The 15,506-nt window shown below is 33.1% G+C and overlaps 1 protein-coding gene across 2 annotated transcripts in view; it reads right to left on the bottom strand.

Moving 5' to 3' along the window:
- The window catches only part of LOC145245954 (DNA excision repair protein ERCC-6-like 2), a 110,061-nt gene extending 104,863 nt beyond the window's left edge, over positions 1–5,198 (bottom strand). For both annotated transcript variants that reach the window (XM_080107723.1, XM_080107724.1), the window contains exon 1: positions 5,137–5,198. The gene's annotated coding sequence lies outside the window, so the exon portion shown is untranslated. The remainder of the gene's footprint in view (positions 1–5,136) is intronic.
- Positions 5,199–15,506: the final 10,308 nt, after the last annotated feature.

The raw sequence follows: 15,506 nt of genomic DNA, 5'->3' as shown, positions 1-15,506 counted from the left end.
CAAACGCCAGAACCACCTACACACAATCTGCAGAACACTGTCTAACAGCTCCCCAGTGACCTGCCTTTATAGCAGCCGGGAATTATATATTTGCATAATCACGTGAGAGCAGATGTGATTCTGTGAGAATTGCATGGGATCACCGGCAGTAAAAACCCATGGATGCCATCTTGGAACTCTCTCTCCCGCTCAGCCCGCAACACAACAGACGTATCCAAGGTAAGCTCTTTATTTCTCCCCATTTCAGTTATTGCTAATTCTGCTACAATGTGATTTGGTGGAAACCTTTTGCAAATCAGAGATTACGTTAAATCCCGCGGATATTCTACTACTTTTGACTTCTAGAGATTCCTGCGCCTGCAAACTCAGTCTTAAAAATTGATCGATCCTGATTATGAATCAGTAGATGCTGACTCACACCCTTGCAAGTTAGTGAATACTACACAGTCCTACAAATTGAGCGTGATAGACTTTATTTTACTAAAAACACAATAGCAGTTGTTTTACTCAATGATTTTTCATAATTTTTCCATATATTACTATTTTCGACATAACAATAAAATAAAAAAAATATTATTTTTGCTTCAAATAACATATTAAACAAATCGATTTGTAAACTCTACCTTAACAAACACCTAATTTTGCTCTGTCACCGGTTGCGAAGTCAAACAAGGCTAATCAATAACATTTGGCAAGCTAACCGGGTTATAAATTAAACCTCGTTTTGAGCTCGGGGAAAGGTTGGTCTGTAACCGGTGTTGAGGGAGAACTTAGAATAATTCTTTGAAGTGTTGCATTTTAAAAAATGTGAATTCTTTGAACTGTTAAATTTTTAAAACTGTAAATTCTTTCAACTGTTGAATTTTAAAAAATGTACATTCTTCGATCTGTTGATTTAAAAAAAAATCTAATCCTTTGAACTGTTGAGTTGGATTTAAAAATTAAAAAGGTACTTATGCACTTTTGTTACTGTGCTGAAATAATAACGTTATTTAGAAAGCCATTCTTAACATGAGGAGAGTGTTTTCAAACTGTTCTTTACTTTCACGTAACAATTTAAGATATCGTAAAACTTGAATTTTACTTGAAAATACTATTTAAGAAAGAACGCGGTAACAAAAATACATAAGCACAAAAAATTCTACTTCTTTGAACTGTTTAATTAAAAAAACCAAAAAAAAAACCTGTTGTCTATAGTAATAAATGCTCGAAAATTCGTTGAACTACTTATTGCTTCTTGTTTTTCTTTTAAACTTATCTTGCATTTAGTTGTTGTACATTACACCTTTTCGTTTTTGTGTTGTTCGAAGTTAACAACTCGGCACTTTATTCATAGGGGCTAAGTTCTCCCTCGACACCGGTAACAAGGTACCACATAAGCCAAACTCAGAACGAGGCTGGATTTTCGGACCTCATTTATATACTATAACGGTTAATGGCTTCGATATAAGCTAAACGTGAGATTATATTCAGTTCCCGGGTTTCGTACTCACTTTCGAATTTCCAACGAATAAGAAAAAAAATGTGTCCGTGGTAAATTCAAATTAAATTTTGAAGCCTTTAAACTGTCAATTCAAAAGGCGATGCTTTTTCGTTATATTAGAATGAAATTCGAAATATTGAATTTCAAGTAAAACCAAGGTATCTATACAATTGTCATGACGTAGTAATGAACATATTTAAAAATTACGAAAAACGACAAGGTAGAAAATTAGGCAGATTTGGCGTTTAGTTGTACAAATAGCCTCGAAGCCTATTATCACAAAAGGGGACGCGTTGGGTCGACACCGGTATATAGCGATTATGTAAACAAACGTTTGTTTATATTTACGTGATTATTGAAAATGTAATCCTATGATCAAAATTTAATTTAAATTAATCACGTTGTTTAACAAATAAAATAAAAAATGCAAGATGAAGCTTTGAAGCTTTACCTTCATCTTGCATTTTTTCTTTTTTTTTTGTTAATCAACGTATTATTTGTATTGTTCAATATTTTAAATTATGGGTTTGTATTACTGTACACATAGATTTAAAAAAAGTAGTAAAAAAAAAAACGAATATATAAAAAATAAATGTTATCAAAAGCAAGATAAGTTACTTTTCTACCTAACTGCATATGTTTTTAGTGTTTTTATTAAATGTAACATGTTTATTCAGCTCGAAAAACATAGTGTTTATTGGAAAATTTAAAATGGTGCCCGACTGCCCGACTCTCTCTTTCATACGGTAAGTTTGAGAAAAGGAGCTAAAAATAAAAGAAATATATAAAGTACTGTTAAAAACACACCAAATATATGTCAGCCTATGTCACGGTAACATATATTGAGTGAGTTTCTAACAGTATTTTGTCTACTTTTTTATTTTAAACTCCTTTTCCCAAACTTACTGTGTGAAAGTCGGGCGCCATTTTAATACATCGATAAACACTATGTTTTTCGAGCCGAATAAACATGTTACATTAAATAAAAACACTATAAAATTATCCAGTTAGGTAGAAAAGTAACTTATCTTGCCTTGCGTAAATGTTACCTTACGCTACAACAGAACAGAACACCGACCACGTTAATTTGGTTTTCAGGGGTATTCGAGGTCGCTGACAACGATTCTGATAATCAAACTCGCCGCAAATTTACCGTTTGCATGGCACGAACCCTTAGACCTTGGGACTATTTTTTGCCATTTCATCGCCTTCGGTAGTGTTTTTCTTACATCATTTGTTATATATTTGGGCGTTTTTTGACAACTTTTTCGAATCTATGTGTACAGTATAAACCCTAAATTATAAAATAAAAATTTTAAATTATAAAATAAAACACATTTAATCATTTTAAAACTTTATCTTTCATTATTTCTTTTCTTTTTTTTTTTGTGTTAAAGAACGTGGTTGTTCACATTAATCGTATATACCGGTGTCGACCCAACGTGTCACTTTTTGTGATAATAGGCTTCGAGGCTATTTGTACAACTAAACGGCAAATCTGCCGAAAATTAATTATTAATGAAAATAAGGTGCTAATGCAGACAGTGATCCGCAGTGCGGATCATCCGCACTATTTTTTTAAATCGTATTTCTCCGTTTAATTAAAGTTTTATGATATGTTTTGTTTTTATTCAATTGTAAGGTTAAAGTACAGAATAGGTACAAAACACCCTTCCCATGTTAAGAATGGCTTCTTAAATAATAATGTTATTATTTCAGCACGGGGTTAACCTGTACGGATAGGGTCCCGACGTCCCACCTTGTTCTGAATTCGGGAAACAGTTGTTTGACCTGGGCGGTGTCGAGGCGAAAAATTATCCTTTCAATAAAGTGCCGAGTTGTTAACTTAAGAAAAAAAACAAAACAGTTCAAATAATTAGAATTAAAAAATAAAAATAAACAGTTTAAATAATTAGTATTTTTTACCCCCTTATAAATTCCACAAATAATTAGAATTTTTAGTATACCTATTTTTTTTTTTTAATTCAACAGTTCAAATAATTAGAATTAAAAAAAAACAAAAAAAAACTTCTGTCGTATCATGCGTTCATGCGCCCTCGGTTATATTTTCTTTTCGTTACGACACTTTCATCTATCTCCACAATTATTCCGGAACCCCTTAATTTTGTTGAGGTTGCTAATAATTTCTTCACGTGAAGGGGGAAGGGCACCTCCAACAATAATTTTTGTTCCTTTTTACTTCTTTCATTTGTCCTTGACAAATGACGCACCGCAGTGGCGCAGTGTACCGCACATAGGTCCTTCTTTTCGTAAAATGTTATTTTATCGTAAGAAAATGTTCGCCTCAGAATTTTCTCATGCTTGTCAAATCCATGCTGAAGGGGTTTTAGAGTGAGGGTAATTTTCTGCCTCGACACCGCTTATGTCAGACGGCTTTTTCCGCTAACTCAGAACGAAGCGGGACGTCAGGACCCTATCCGTACAGGTTAACCAAAAAAAAAAAAAAAAAAAAAAAAAAGAAAGAAAGAAAAAGAAACTGGAGAGTTCAAGAGAGTTGTTACGCCAATTTAGCAAAACTCAGTTCGTTAATTCAATTGTCTTCGAAAACTATTTTCATTAATAATTAATTTTCTACCGTCGTTTTTCGACGGGCTTGAACCATAATCACCTCCCCCCTATAATTTTTATAGTAATATTTTGATTTTCGAATTTCGCTCTAAAAACGAAGAACCACCAGCTAACTCAAGTCGCTCGTCACTACATGATTTTGGGTGCTTCAGAGCGAAATTCGAAAATTCTTTTGTTAATGTGACAAACAAGCGACTTGGCCTGGTCTGGTCACTAGTCATTTTTGGATAGAATTATGGGTTAGTTGCCAAAATCTTTTCCCAGTGAAACATTATCATTAGAAAAGAATAAACTAGAAAAATATTTAACGATCGAATTAATTAACAAACTTTGGGTTTGTATTACTGTACACATAGATTCGAAAAAGTTGTCAAAAAACAAATATATAACAAATAAATGTTATCAAAGGCAAGATAAGTTAATTTTCTACCTAACTGGATATATTTTCCGTGTTTTTATTCAATGTAACATGTGTATTCAGCTCGAAAACCGTACAGTGTTTACCGATGTATTGGAAAATTCAAAATGGCGTCTGACTCTCTCTTTAACACGGTAAGTTTGGGAAAAGGTGTTATAAATTAAAAAAAAACTGGATAAAATACTGTTAAAACTCGCTCAATATATGCTACCGTAACATAGGGTGACATATATTCGTATTATAGTATTTTGTCTAGTTTTTTATTTCTAACACCTTTTCCCAAACTTACCGTGTTAAAGAAAAGGAGTGGGGCGGCATCTTGAATTTTCCAATACATCGGTAAACACTGTATGTTTTTTTTTAGCTGAATAAATATGTTACCTTGAATAAAAACACGAAAAACATATCCAGTTTGGTAGAAAAGTTACTTATCTTGCCTTTTGTTATATATTTGTTTTTTGACAACTTTTTCGAATCTATGTGTACAGTAATACAAACCCGTGTTTATCGTTCGATCATCAAAATGGAAAATAATGCATAATAATAATATTTATACCTTAAGAATTTTAATGTTTGTTAGTTTTTTGTTTCGATAAACGTAGATTTACTTAAACAACAACAAAAACAAAAAACGTGCAAAACTTACAGGTTAAAACACAAACAAGATTTTGGTTTCATTCATTGACTTCCGGTGATTAGTTAAACGAGACTTATCTCCCTTTATCGTTACAATTTCACTCGTTCAAATCTAGTCATCTTTTCATTGAGGTCTTACATGGGCATAAAAGATTTAGCAAAAGATTATTCGACGAAGCCAGCTAGCACCTGTAAGTGGGCATTCAGTATTTGCAGGGATAACATAGACCAAATTTGAAAAATATGGAAATGGGGGGGAGGGGGTCACAAAAAAATGTTAGGACCAACAATATACAATTTAGCAACATTAAGAAAATCGGGGAATCTACCCAATTAAATATTTATTAGCAAACACGTGAAATACAATTATAAATGTGAGAATTATAGAAAGTTAAGAATTACAAAATTAAAATAAAAATTGAAACACAGGTTGGTGAACCAGTGACATGTAGAGAGGTGGGGTGAACCCCCTCCCGAGCATTCCACTTCGTGGGGGGGGGGGGTACACACGATCATATTCAAACTGTCTCTCTTTCCCGGACTAGGACTTATACTTGAATTTTTGGGGGAATACAATTAATGAATCAGCTTTGGCATGACTAGACTTCTGCATGCCACTACTGTGAACATATGACCATATAGGATCCTATATTAATGTAAGAAGACCAACTCTTATAATATCTTGTAGCAAAAATATCATCAAACGAAAGAAAAACAAAGGCCTTTTGTAAAGAAAAAGGTATATTTATTTAAGTAACATACGCCATTGGGTTAATCTGGAGTGTTCAGATCATGTCTGGGTTACCATTTATAGAATTTTTTTATAACCACAACAAAAGGGTTTATTCAATGAAGTTACCTACACCGTTTGGTGTAAGTGGAAAAAAGTTGGACAATATCCATGTGAAGAAAAAATATTAGAAAATTCCTTCGACTGTTGAAAATCTGTCAGCAATTATCTTCAGATGAACCTAGTTGATGCTTGAGCATCTAGTGGACAGACACAGGAGAACAATAGTGGGGACGTCTTTCTTTGTTGCTTTCAGATTTCTTTCTGCTGATCGATAGTAATTTCATCTGTCATCTAAAGAACTACTTAAGCCCTTTTGTCAAAGTGAAAATGCAATTAATTAACAAACATAGTTGTCTGCTCTTTTTTTGTTGTTTTTAAGTTTTATTTCTTCCCGTAGAGAATAGGTTTGCTCGGTTCTCCAGTGGACAAAGGCAGGATAGAAAGGACGTTTTTCTTCATTGGTTACAGGAAATTCTCTGGCTGCTGGCTGCAATTCCAAAAGTGACTGGATGTAGTCCTTCAAGGGTTAGTAATTAACTCGTGTGACCCAACCACTTCATAAAGGCTTTCTGCACAAAGAAAGAGATATAAATGCTTATAACTACGACAAAGGCATTCCTGACATTTGTCTCCTGTGGCAATTTTCATGACACATCCCTGGTCATCCATAATCAATATTGACAACCTTGAGGACTAATCTGAGAAGAACCTCTTTTTTTTAGTTATTTTACACATAAATAATTTGTAAATAAAAACAAAATAATAATAAAAAAAGAAACAATATTTTAAACTCGAATGAGAGATCACTGTGAATTTAACATTCACAATGTTTCAGCTGATGTAATTTCTGATTTTCTTCATGAGCATCTTTTCAAACTTGAAACCATATATCGTCATGTATTAAATCAAGGTTCAGTTAAAAATTCCACACAGTTTTTTTGAGTTTATTTAGAAGATTTCCAAGTTTTAAAAAATGCACCAGAAGAGCAGGCGTTACATCAGAATATAAAAACCAAATTCGAATAATCCAAATAATACTAATTAAATTTATTATTAAGCTTTTGAGAAAAATAAGTTAAACAACTTATATGTCATGAGGAAGTTGATGATCTGTGGAGGGTCGGTTTCAGTTTTGATTTTGCAAAACCTAGTGACGTTTTTGGCTCTAGTTTTATACCTCTTGCTGACAGAAAGTGATTTGCTTATGGGTTAGTTGTTGGCTGTTTGAGAGCATTACTTCCTTCCAGGAGTGTCGTTTGAGAAAGTTCTGATGACGGTTCTAATTCTAGAGAACCTGCTTACTTGCTATTTGTACTAGAGTTCATGTACACAGGTTTATAGTCTACAGTTTATAATCTTGTATTATTTGACTCCTGACAAATTTAGGGTTGTGATTTAGCAATATTTTGCAACCTTCACACCGGACCCAACTCTGATCAACCTATCTGTGGTGTAGGAAAAATTTCGACAAATGTTAAGCTGAATAGTTTGAAGGATGAGCTCTCAGGTAGGGTGTTATTATGGTAATCGTTGTTATGAAAACGTGTTTATTTTTGATAATCAATGAAAACAAAGAATATGTCAAAGCATATACACAACAATATACTTGTTATACTTTAATGATTATTCAGATTCAAATGTAGAATAGAATCATACACCACAGTATGATGTTGCTGGTTTGATATTTGAACAATTGATATATTCAAATATGCTATTATTCTTCAACTTAATGGTTTAAAAAATGGCACAGTCAGAACTACAGGGGTCGTTACAAATGTAAAGGCTCCTATTTTTTTAACTCAGTAAGTTGAAGAGCTACGAAGACAGTACTGTTACCATTAAAATATGCAACCTTTTGTGCTCCAAAATTTATTTTTATACATGGTCAGCACAATTCTCTATGCACTTTTGCCAGTGATTAATGATGGCTCTATATGGGCGCCCAGAGCACGCTGTCATATGCAGGTCATTCAAAAAGTATAGCCAGCTATTTTTTTAACCCGAAAAGTTGAAGAACTACGAAAATGGGAATTGTTCCATTAAAATGAGTGTTACTTCCTTCCTGAAGTGTCTTTGAGAAAGTTCTCCTGACGGTTATACTTCTAGAGAACCTACTTGTTACCTGCACTAGAGTTCATGTGTACTTGTTTATAGTCTACAGTCTATAATTTTGTGTTATTTTACTCCTAGCAAAGATAGGGTGGTGATTTAGCAATATTTCACAACATTTACACATACATCGCACTTTGCAAATACTATGAGAGAGGCGGTTCATCTTCTGGTTCTTAACCTTAGAAGGCAGAAATTTAAAAATCAATACTAAATATCTATAGTTATTTATATTAGACATGCATTATCTATAATATATACCTATACTCTAGAGATTATCTATAAGATAGATACTTATTAGCCATAGTTTGAACTTATGCCTAAAGTCATATTAAGTAGAAACTCTATATTTTATTTCCCTTAAATGGGCAAAATGATGGTGATTGTCTCTACATGAAAACTAAAACCTGAAGTTCAAAACTCATTTTGAACCGTACACTAACTCTTTATGCTATACTTTTTCCAATATATTTATTAATCCAGAAACCATATTTAACCCTTGTTTAACTCTAGTAGATACTAACCTTAAATCTGCACCCCTTACATATATATATCCCCAAGTCTTTTCAATCATAAAATGTGAATAACTACATCTTCCAATCTTAATCTTATTTTGAGGAGTGTAACTTCATAGCAGATACTAACTACCTTTGATAGTAACTCGATTAAACCTAACTACCCATGCAGAGGTGTAGAAATGCTTGGCCTTGAAACCATTTATTATTATTCTTGATATTCATAAATGACCTCCCTGATAAAATTGTCTCTGAGACAGGTATATTTGCTGACGACACCACATTCTATAACAGACATAAGGGAAAAACGAATGAAAATATATCCAAAGCAATGGCGGAAACCCTAGAAGAAGACCTTCAGTCTGTATTGAAATGGGGACAAAAATGGAGGGCTACATTCAATGCTGCCAAAACTAAGCTTCTTTTCTTTAATAACTACAAGAAACCTTCTAAACCACTAATAGCCATAGCTAATGATACATTACTTGAAAGTACTTAGTTGAAATTCCCTGGCTTAGCGTTCACGGGGAACATGAGTAAGAACAGATATATTGAGGGCATTGTCAAGGCTGCTGCAAAGAAGGGGGGTCTCTTTCTACCGTGCTAGAAGACTACTCACACCTGAGAGTATCCTGTACTTTTACAAGGCCACCATTCGCCCATGTATGGAGTATTGTTGTCACATTTGGGCTGGTGCATCTACTGCTAGTCTCTCCTTCTTAGACAGGGTCCAAAAGAGAGTTGCCAACCTAATAGGTCCTGTACTATCAGCTAGGGTTCAACCACTGTCCCATTGACGAAATGTTGCATCCATCTGCCTGTTTTACAAGTATATTAATGATAGAAGGTGGGCTCTTTCTCCCGTGCTAGAAAGTTACTTATGCTTGAGAGTATCCTGTACCTCTACAAGGCCACCATTCGCCCATGTATGGAGTATTGTTGTCACATTTGGGCTGTTTTACAAGTATATTAATGATAGGTTCTCTGGCGAACTACAAGCCTTTGTCCCTTCTTGACATAAATACCCCTGACAAGCAGCAAAATCCCATCTTTACACAGATGTAAGAAAACTTTCTACTTTTATAGTTTCTTCCCTAGGACTGCTAGATTTTGGAATTCCCTTCCAGGTTCCTGCCTCCTGGACTGTACTGACATGTAGAAGTTCAAGTGTAATGTAAACAGACATCTTACTACTCAACTCCCTACATAGTAGCCTGGAAATTATGTCCCAGATAGTAGCCCTCTACATCAAAGTGGCACTTTGTCTTGTTTGGGGTAAAAATGCAATAATATTAAAATAAAAAAAGTTAAATTTATCATCCAAACGATAACAACAGGAAAAAACATGAAAGTTCTCATTTTCCTATTTAAAATAAACGAATAATCTTACTTAAAATATAAACCTGAAAGGTAAGAGACGTGCAAACATATAAAAATTGTCTTTCTTAAAATGTCTTCTTCTTTTCAGTTTTTTTTTTTTTAAACAAAACCTTCTGAAAATACAAATTATTGGGCTTTCTTGCCCCAAAAGATAATATAAAAAGACTTTTTTGTATGAATGGTTCGTTAGTGGAAAAGAGAATTCTATTTCAAACCACTTTGGGTTTAAATTATCAGTCTACAATTATCTCCACTTAGTTGAAGTTCTTTAGATAGAGGGAATTTCTTTTCTTTCTGTTCTCTTCAAAAGGAAAATTGCTTTGTTTCCCAAATAGAGATAACTGAAAACTTGTTTGTTTTTCTTCTTTTATTCTTTCTGAAAACTATTTAAAATAGGCAAGAGGGCAAAGGAATTTCATCCCCAACCCCAACCAATGATGACAGATGATGATGATGAGTCAGGGATTGCCCAGCCCCACTGCCACGCCAAACAGAAGGGGGACAAAAAGGATGACACCTGAGAATACACCAGGACAGAGCAAGAAGTGCAGACTCCCCAACCACCACTTGGCACCGCTTAATGGCTAAGAGGTTTAAGAAAAATAAAATTCCCTAAATATCTTTCACTGCAAGAACCATTGCACCAAAGTGGGCCCAGAAAAAATTATGTCATATGCATACATTTTTTTCTCTGATAGAAAAGGAAAAAAGAAAAAGAGAAACGCTGTATTTTGGTTTTCATGCTGCGCAAAATATTTGAAAGTGAATGTCTTTTGCATCCCCCACCAAACCACAAAGTCTATTTCGTACTCTGTCAAGGCAGGATAGTTTTGATTTAGGTTGTTTCCCAAAAGCATCAATTAAGTATAATTAAATTACTTACGTTATTGCTTAATCATTAAATTAATTGATTTAAATTGTTTAAAGTTATAACATCGTGGAAATTCATACATATTTCTTCATATTAAATATGCTGATATTTTGGAATTATTTAAAACTAGCAGTACCCGCTAATCGGCATTGCTCGGTGGAAGCATGCCCCTCCCCCACTCGAAAAAAATTAAAGTAAGGTTGTTGTTGTTGTTGCTGCCCAACCCCCAACCTCTTCATGTTACGAACAGTTTTCGGAATAGACACTTCCAATTTCTATCGAATGTGCGCGAGCCTTTTCTAGTCTCACACAAAAACACGTGTTCACATTTCAAGCTATATTACTTGTCATATACATACGCGCACACAAACATACGTGCACACAAACATACGCGCTCATGTCCACACACATACATATATTCACATACACTCACATTCACGTGTATATACACACACGCTAACATACACACATGTACTCACATACACGCACGCATGGACAACATCACTTCCCCTTTCAAAGGAAATCCACACATGCGCAAAAGACCACTGGAAACACCTATAAAAGAAAGAGCAATAAGCGGCTTCTTCCTTTTCAGACTAGTCTCCGAGGTGAGTGGTCGGCGCACCAGCCGCTTCCATTTCGGCAGGTGTGCGCATGCGCATACCTCACGCCATTTACTACTATGTGGGACAAAAGGCCAACAGATAGTATGTACACTCTTTCTCTCTCTATCTACTACTTGTGCCAGAGAACACCACTGTGTAGCTGACAGCTAACATGGCGCACAGTTTAACTGATGTCAACCCTCTATCCTTTGTCTTTTCTACACGCTTGACTATCATTCCCATTTTCCACTACATCACTCACTTCTTTTTCAACGTGCGAACAAACGATAGTGACCCGCACGTGAGATGAACACACATTTCCTTTTTCCTTCTATACTTCCAACCCCGCAACAGACGATGGTTACATCCGCACAGACATGAACACGTGTTATATCTAAAACATTCATTCTTTCAACAGTAAATAAACGACACGTTTATCTTATCCATCAATTGAGTCTTTGTTTCCTTCATTCCATTCGTTTCATTATTTTCTTTTGTAACAGGATTAGGATTTATATATCCTAGTCCTCTACAAATGTCAAGAACGAGTGGAGAGAGGTGGTGTAGTAAGGATAATGAGCAACCCCCAGCCAGTGTTACCAAATGAGATTTTAAAAACCCGGAAAAGAAATCTCCAGAAAATCACTAGATTTTTAACTTTTAGTCATCTGAAATTTTCAAAAATCGCTAAAACACAGTATTTTAACTTTGTACCCTACATAAAAATATTATGAATAAAGTATATTCAATATAGAAAATGTTCCATGTTTTCTCACTATATATTTCTGGAATTATATTGAAACTGTTAGCTCCCCAGAAGGCGTTCATATTTAATTAGTTACTTTTACCTGTTTTTCGAAGAAGGTATATTTTGTTTTGCAAGAAATAAATCATAAAATAAAACAGTGGTTATAATGAAAGTTAAATTATAATATATAACAAATCAAACATCACAATAATGGCGTATCTAAATATTGAATTTTTGTCAAATAAATTCTCCATAAATATAGGATGAATTAATATTTGCAAAATAAATTTATTTTAAATAATTATCAAAACACAGGCACCCAATTTATATGTGAATTACTTGATAGATTTTTTTAATCATTTATAAGGGGAGATCGGGGAGGGGAAGTAAAAATGGCACAAATGCGTGTAGGGGAAAATAGCACAAGATAAAAATCTTTCAGAATATATCTAAAGGGAAAACATTAAGTTTGTCAATTTAAAAAATAAATTTTAATGATATTTAAAAGCAGATGAGGACCCTTAGCAATCTCCCTACAAAAAATAAGATTCTGCTTTTTTAGGCGATTGTGTGTGAATATTTTGAATGAAATATTTTAGAATTTAAAGTGGGGGATCATTTTTTATTATAAATTTTTTTTAAATGATCCCTCATTGCTAGGACATTCCAACATTTTTGGATTGGACAGCACTTTTCATGTCCACCATTCACAATCGTGTATAATTGTATCTGCTCTGAATATTTTTAAAAGGTAAGAAAAATATGATTTAAATATTCACCAATTTTACAATATCCTTTTATTTTCGGTTTATTTGTATTATTTTTAGTTTTCCAAATTAAATTAATGTTAAAGTATAACATGTGTTCTGATACTATACTTTATCTTTTCTGTTGTAGGTCGATGAAGGAGAAATGCTTTAAGATTGAAGATTTAAAAAAAGATGTTTTCCCAATCCAGAGTGTCTCTTTTTTGTGTGGTAAAAAACAACCTTTGCCATCGTAGGAAATATATTTGTTATTACAGGCGGAAAAAATAAAATAAACTTAAACTTCAAAAAGGTGGTTCATGCTGACAATTAAATGGAATAATAAACGTTGAAAAAATTAGTAAAAATAAGTAAAATCATGAATGTTGGCTCTTTGGGGAGGCAAATAAGTAGGAACAACACAGTCGTTTAGTAAAGTGTAGAATAGTTAACATTTGAGAAATTGTAAACAATAATACAAATTAACAAATACCTGATACCAAATGTAGTAAAATTCAAGTATCTTTTATATGTACTGAAACTGTGTTTAAGTTCTTTTTATTTTATTTCTGTTATTAATCATTGTCTTTGCAACAATTAACTGGTTACTGGTCGCTTAACTATTGTGAACTTCATTCTTGAAAAATTGTATAAAAAGATCTATGACTACCGCTAACTCTAAATTTGAAAGTGCAACTGGAACTTAGGGTTAGTGGTAGAATAAATCATCTGTTTCCACTTTGGGGGGAATTAAGCCTTCTTTACCCATTAAGCGATAAGTGGCCATTTGTTTTTGTTTTTTTAATCAATGTGCAAAAACAAGTTTGAACAAAATAATTTGTAATTAAAAAAATAGATTTGTTTTAGCACATTAAAGTATATAGGTTGGTAGATAATTAAATTCTACTGTACAATTTATTTTTAAAACAAATGTACAGAAAAAAAGAATGAACCAAACTGTTTAATGATTTATTTACATTTCATAATATGAAAGAAAAACAAATGTATAGGCAGGAATAACAAACTGTTGGATTACGATAGTTGGCTAAAATGTAATTATATGTCTGTATGGGTAATCGAGGACAGTAAGTTGGCAAGTGTTCATTAAGTAAAGGAAATAGTTTCATTCCATTAATCCATGAATAAGTGAATTTCTCGTATCAACCAATCAGAATGAGAGGAACAAATATGGGAGACGTTAGTGTATAGATCAGTTACATAGGAAGGGGTCTAAATTTAAGTAACCTGTGAGTAAAACTATGTGGTGTAAGAGGGGAATGGTGGGAGTACTTAGCAAATAGGGTGAAAAATGGGAACTACTTCCTCTGTAGATTATGGAGATGATGATGATGTCGCTCCTAGGAGTAAATCTAATGTCTTAATATTACGAATTGATATGTGTAAAATGTCGTTCTATAGTTAAATAAGGTAATGGCTAATAGTATATACATAATAAATTTGTATGTGTCATCTGTTGTTGTAAACCTACAATATTTTGGTCCAAAGGGGGAAAACTGCATCTCTTTTATTATATATAGAGATTATACTTTATATTGTACCTATTATTATGATATGCACGTAATTTAAACAAATAAATAATAACATATTTCTTTTAAACACATCTAATCTTTTATCTGAAAGGTAGGTTATAGTCAGCTAGCGTCTTTCCTTATTTTCTGTATGGCATTACTGGAACCGGTGATGAGGCAAAGCAGTACCTTCACTTTTTTGTTATTCATTATTTGTATTTTGAAGAATTTATTGAAATATAATATAAAAAAAACATTATTGAAAAGTATACAATAAAAATGACAAAATAACACAATTAGTTTTTATTTGCACCGTTAATAACACAATCAGTGCAAATAAGTTCACTTAATGAAATTATTTGCACTAATTGTGTTATTTTTATTTAAGTCCCACTACTACTTTTCTTTTTTTTTTTCTTTTCGATTTTAAACAAACTGGAAATTAGTGGGTCGTCTGTTTTTTTAGACAAAATTAGGGATGTTTTACTAATCAGTTTTTATTTGATTTCTTTGTTTTTTTTTTCTTCTTTCTTTTGAAGGTGTCTTTATTCTTCCACTCTCCATTATTTTTCAATTAAATTATAAAAATTTTAATTAAAACTATTGCAGATATTGTAATTAGTGTAGTCTATAGAATGAATAATAAATAAAAATAGAGTTTTAATACCTTATTGTTTCTATTCCAGTGGCTTCTTTTCAAGGACTGGAATGTTGTGTAACTCTCTTCCTGCTCACCATTAAGAAGATGCCTAGAGCCTTACTCTTGAAAAGACTATGGTCAATAAGCATCTTCTTTCTTTGCAGTAATCATCTTTTGTTCTTGTTAGCTCCTTACATTAAGTGGCTTTATGTCTTGTCTTGACCGATTTCCATAACAAAATGTATCATTGTGGTGCTTTATAGACAGAGGATGAACACCAACCTCTCACTCTTCACACTTTTGAGTGCCTTCTGCTTAATTTTTAAATGGAATAAATTGTTTAAATTTTATTTGTGATTAAATAATTCAAAGTGTATCTATTTCTAGCCTCCCAGAAACTCTGCTAAATCATTTAAGATATTATCTGATGATTTCCTGGACTTG

The sequence above is a fragment of the Euprymna scolopes genome, chromosome 23 (genome assembly GCF_053919585.1).
Source record: "Euprymna scolopes isolate OS-2025 chromosome 23, ASM5391958v1, whole genome shotgun sequence".
Classification (NCBI taxonomy): Eukaryota; Metazoa; Mollusca; class Cephalopoda; order Sepiida; family Sepiolidae; genus Euprymna; species Euprymna scolopes.
The sequence above is the reverse complement of the archived record's forward strand: the minus strand, read 5'-3'. Positions and strand labels throughout refer to the sequence as shown.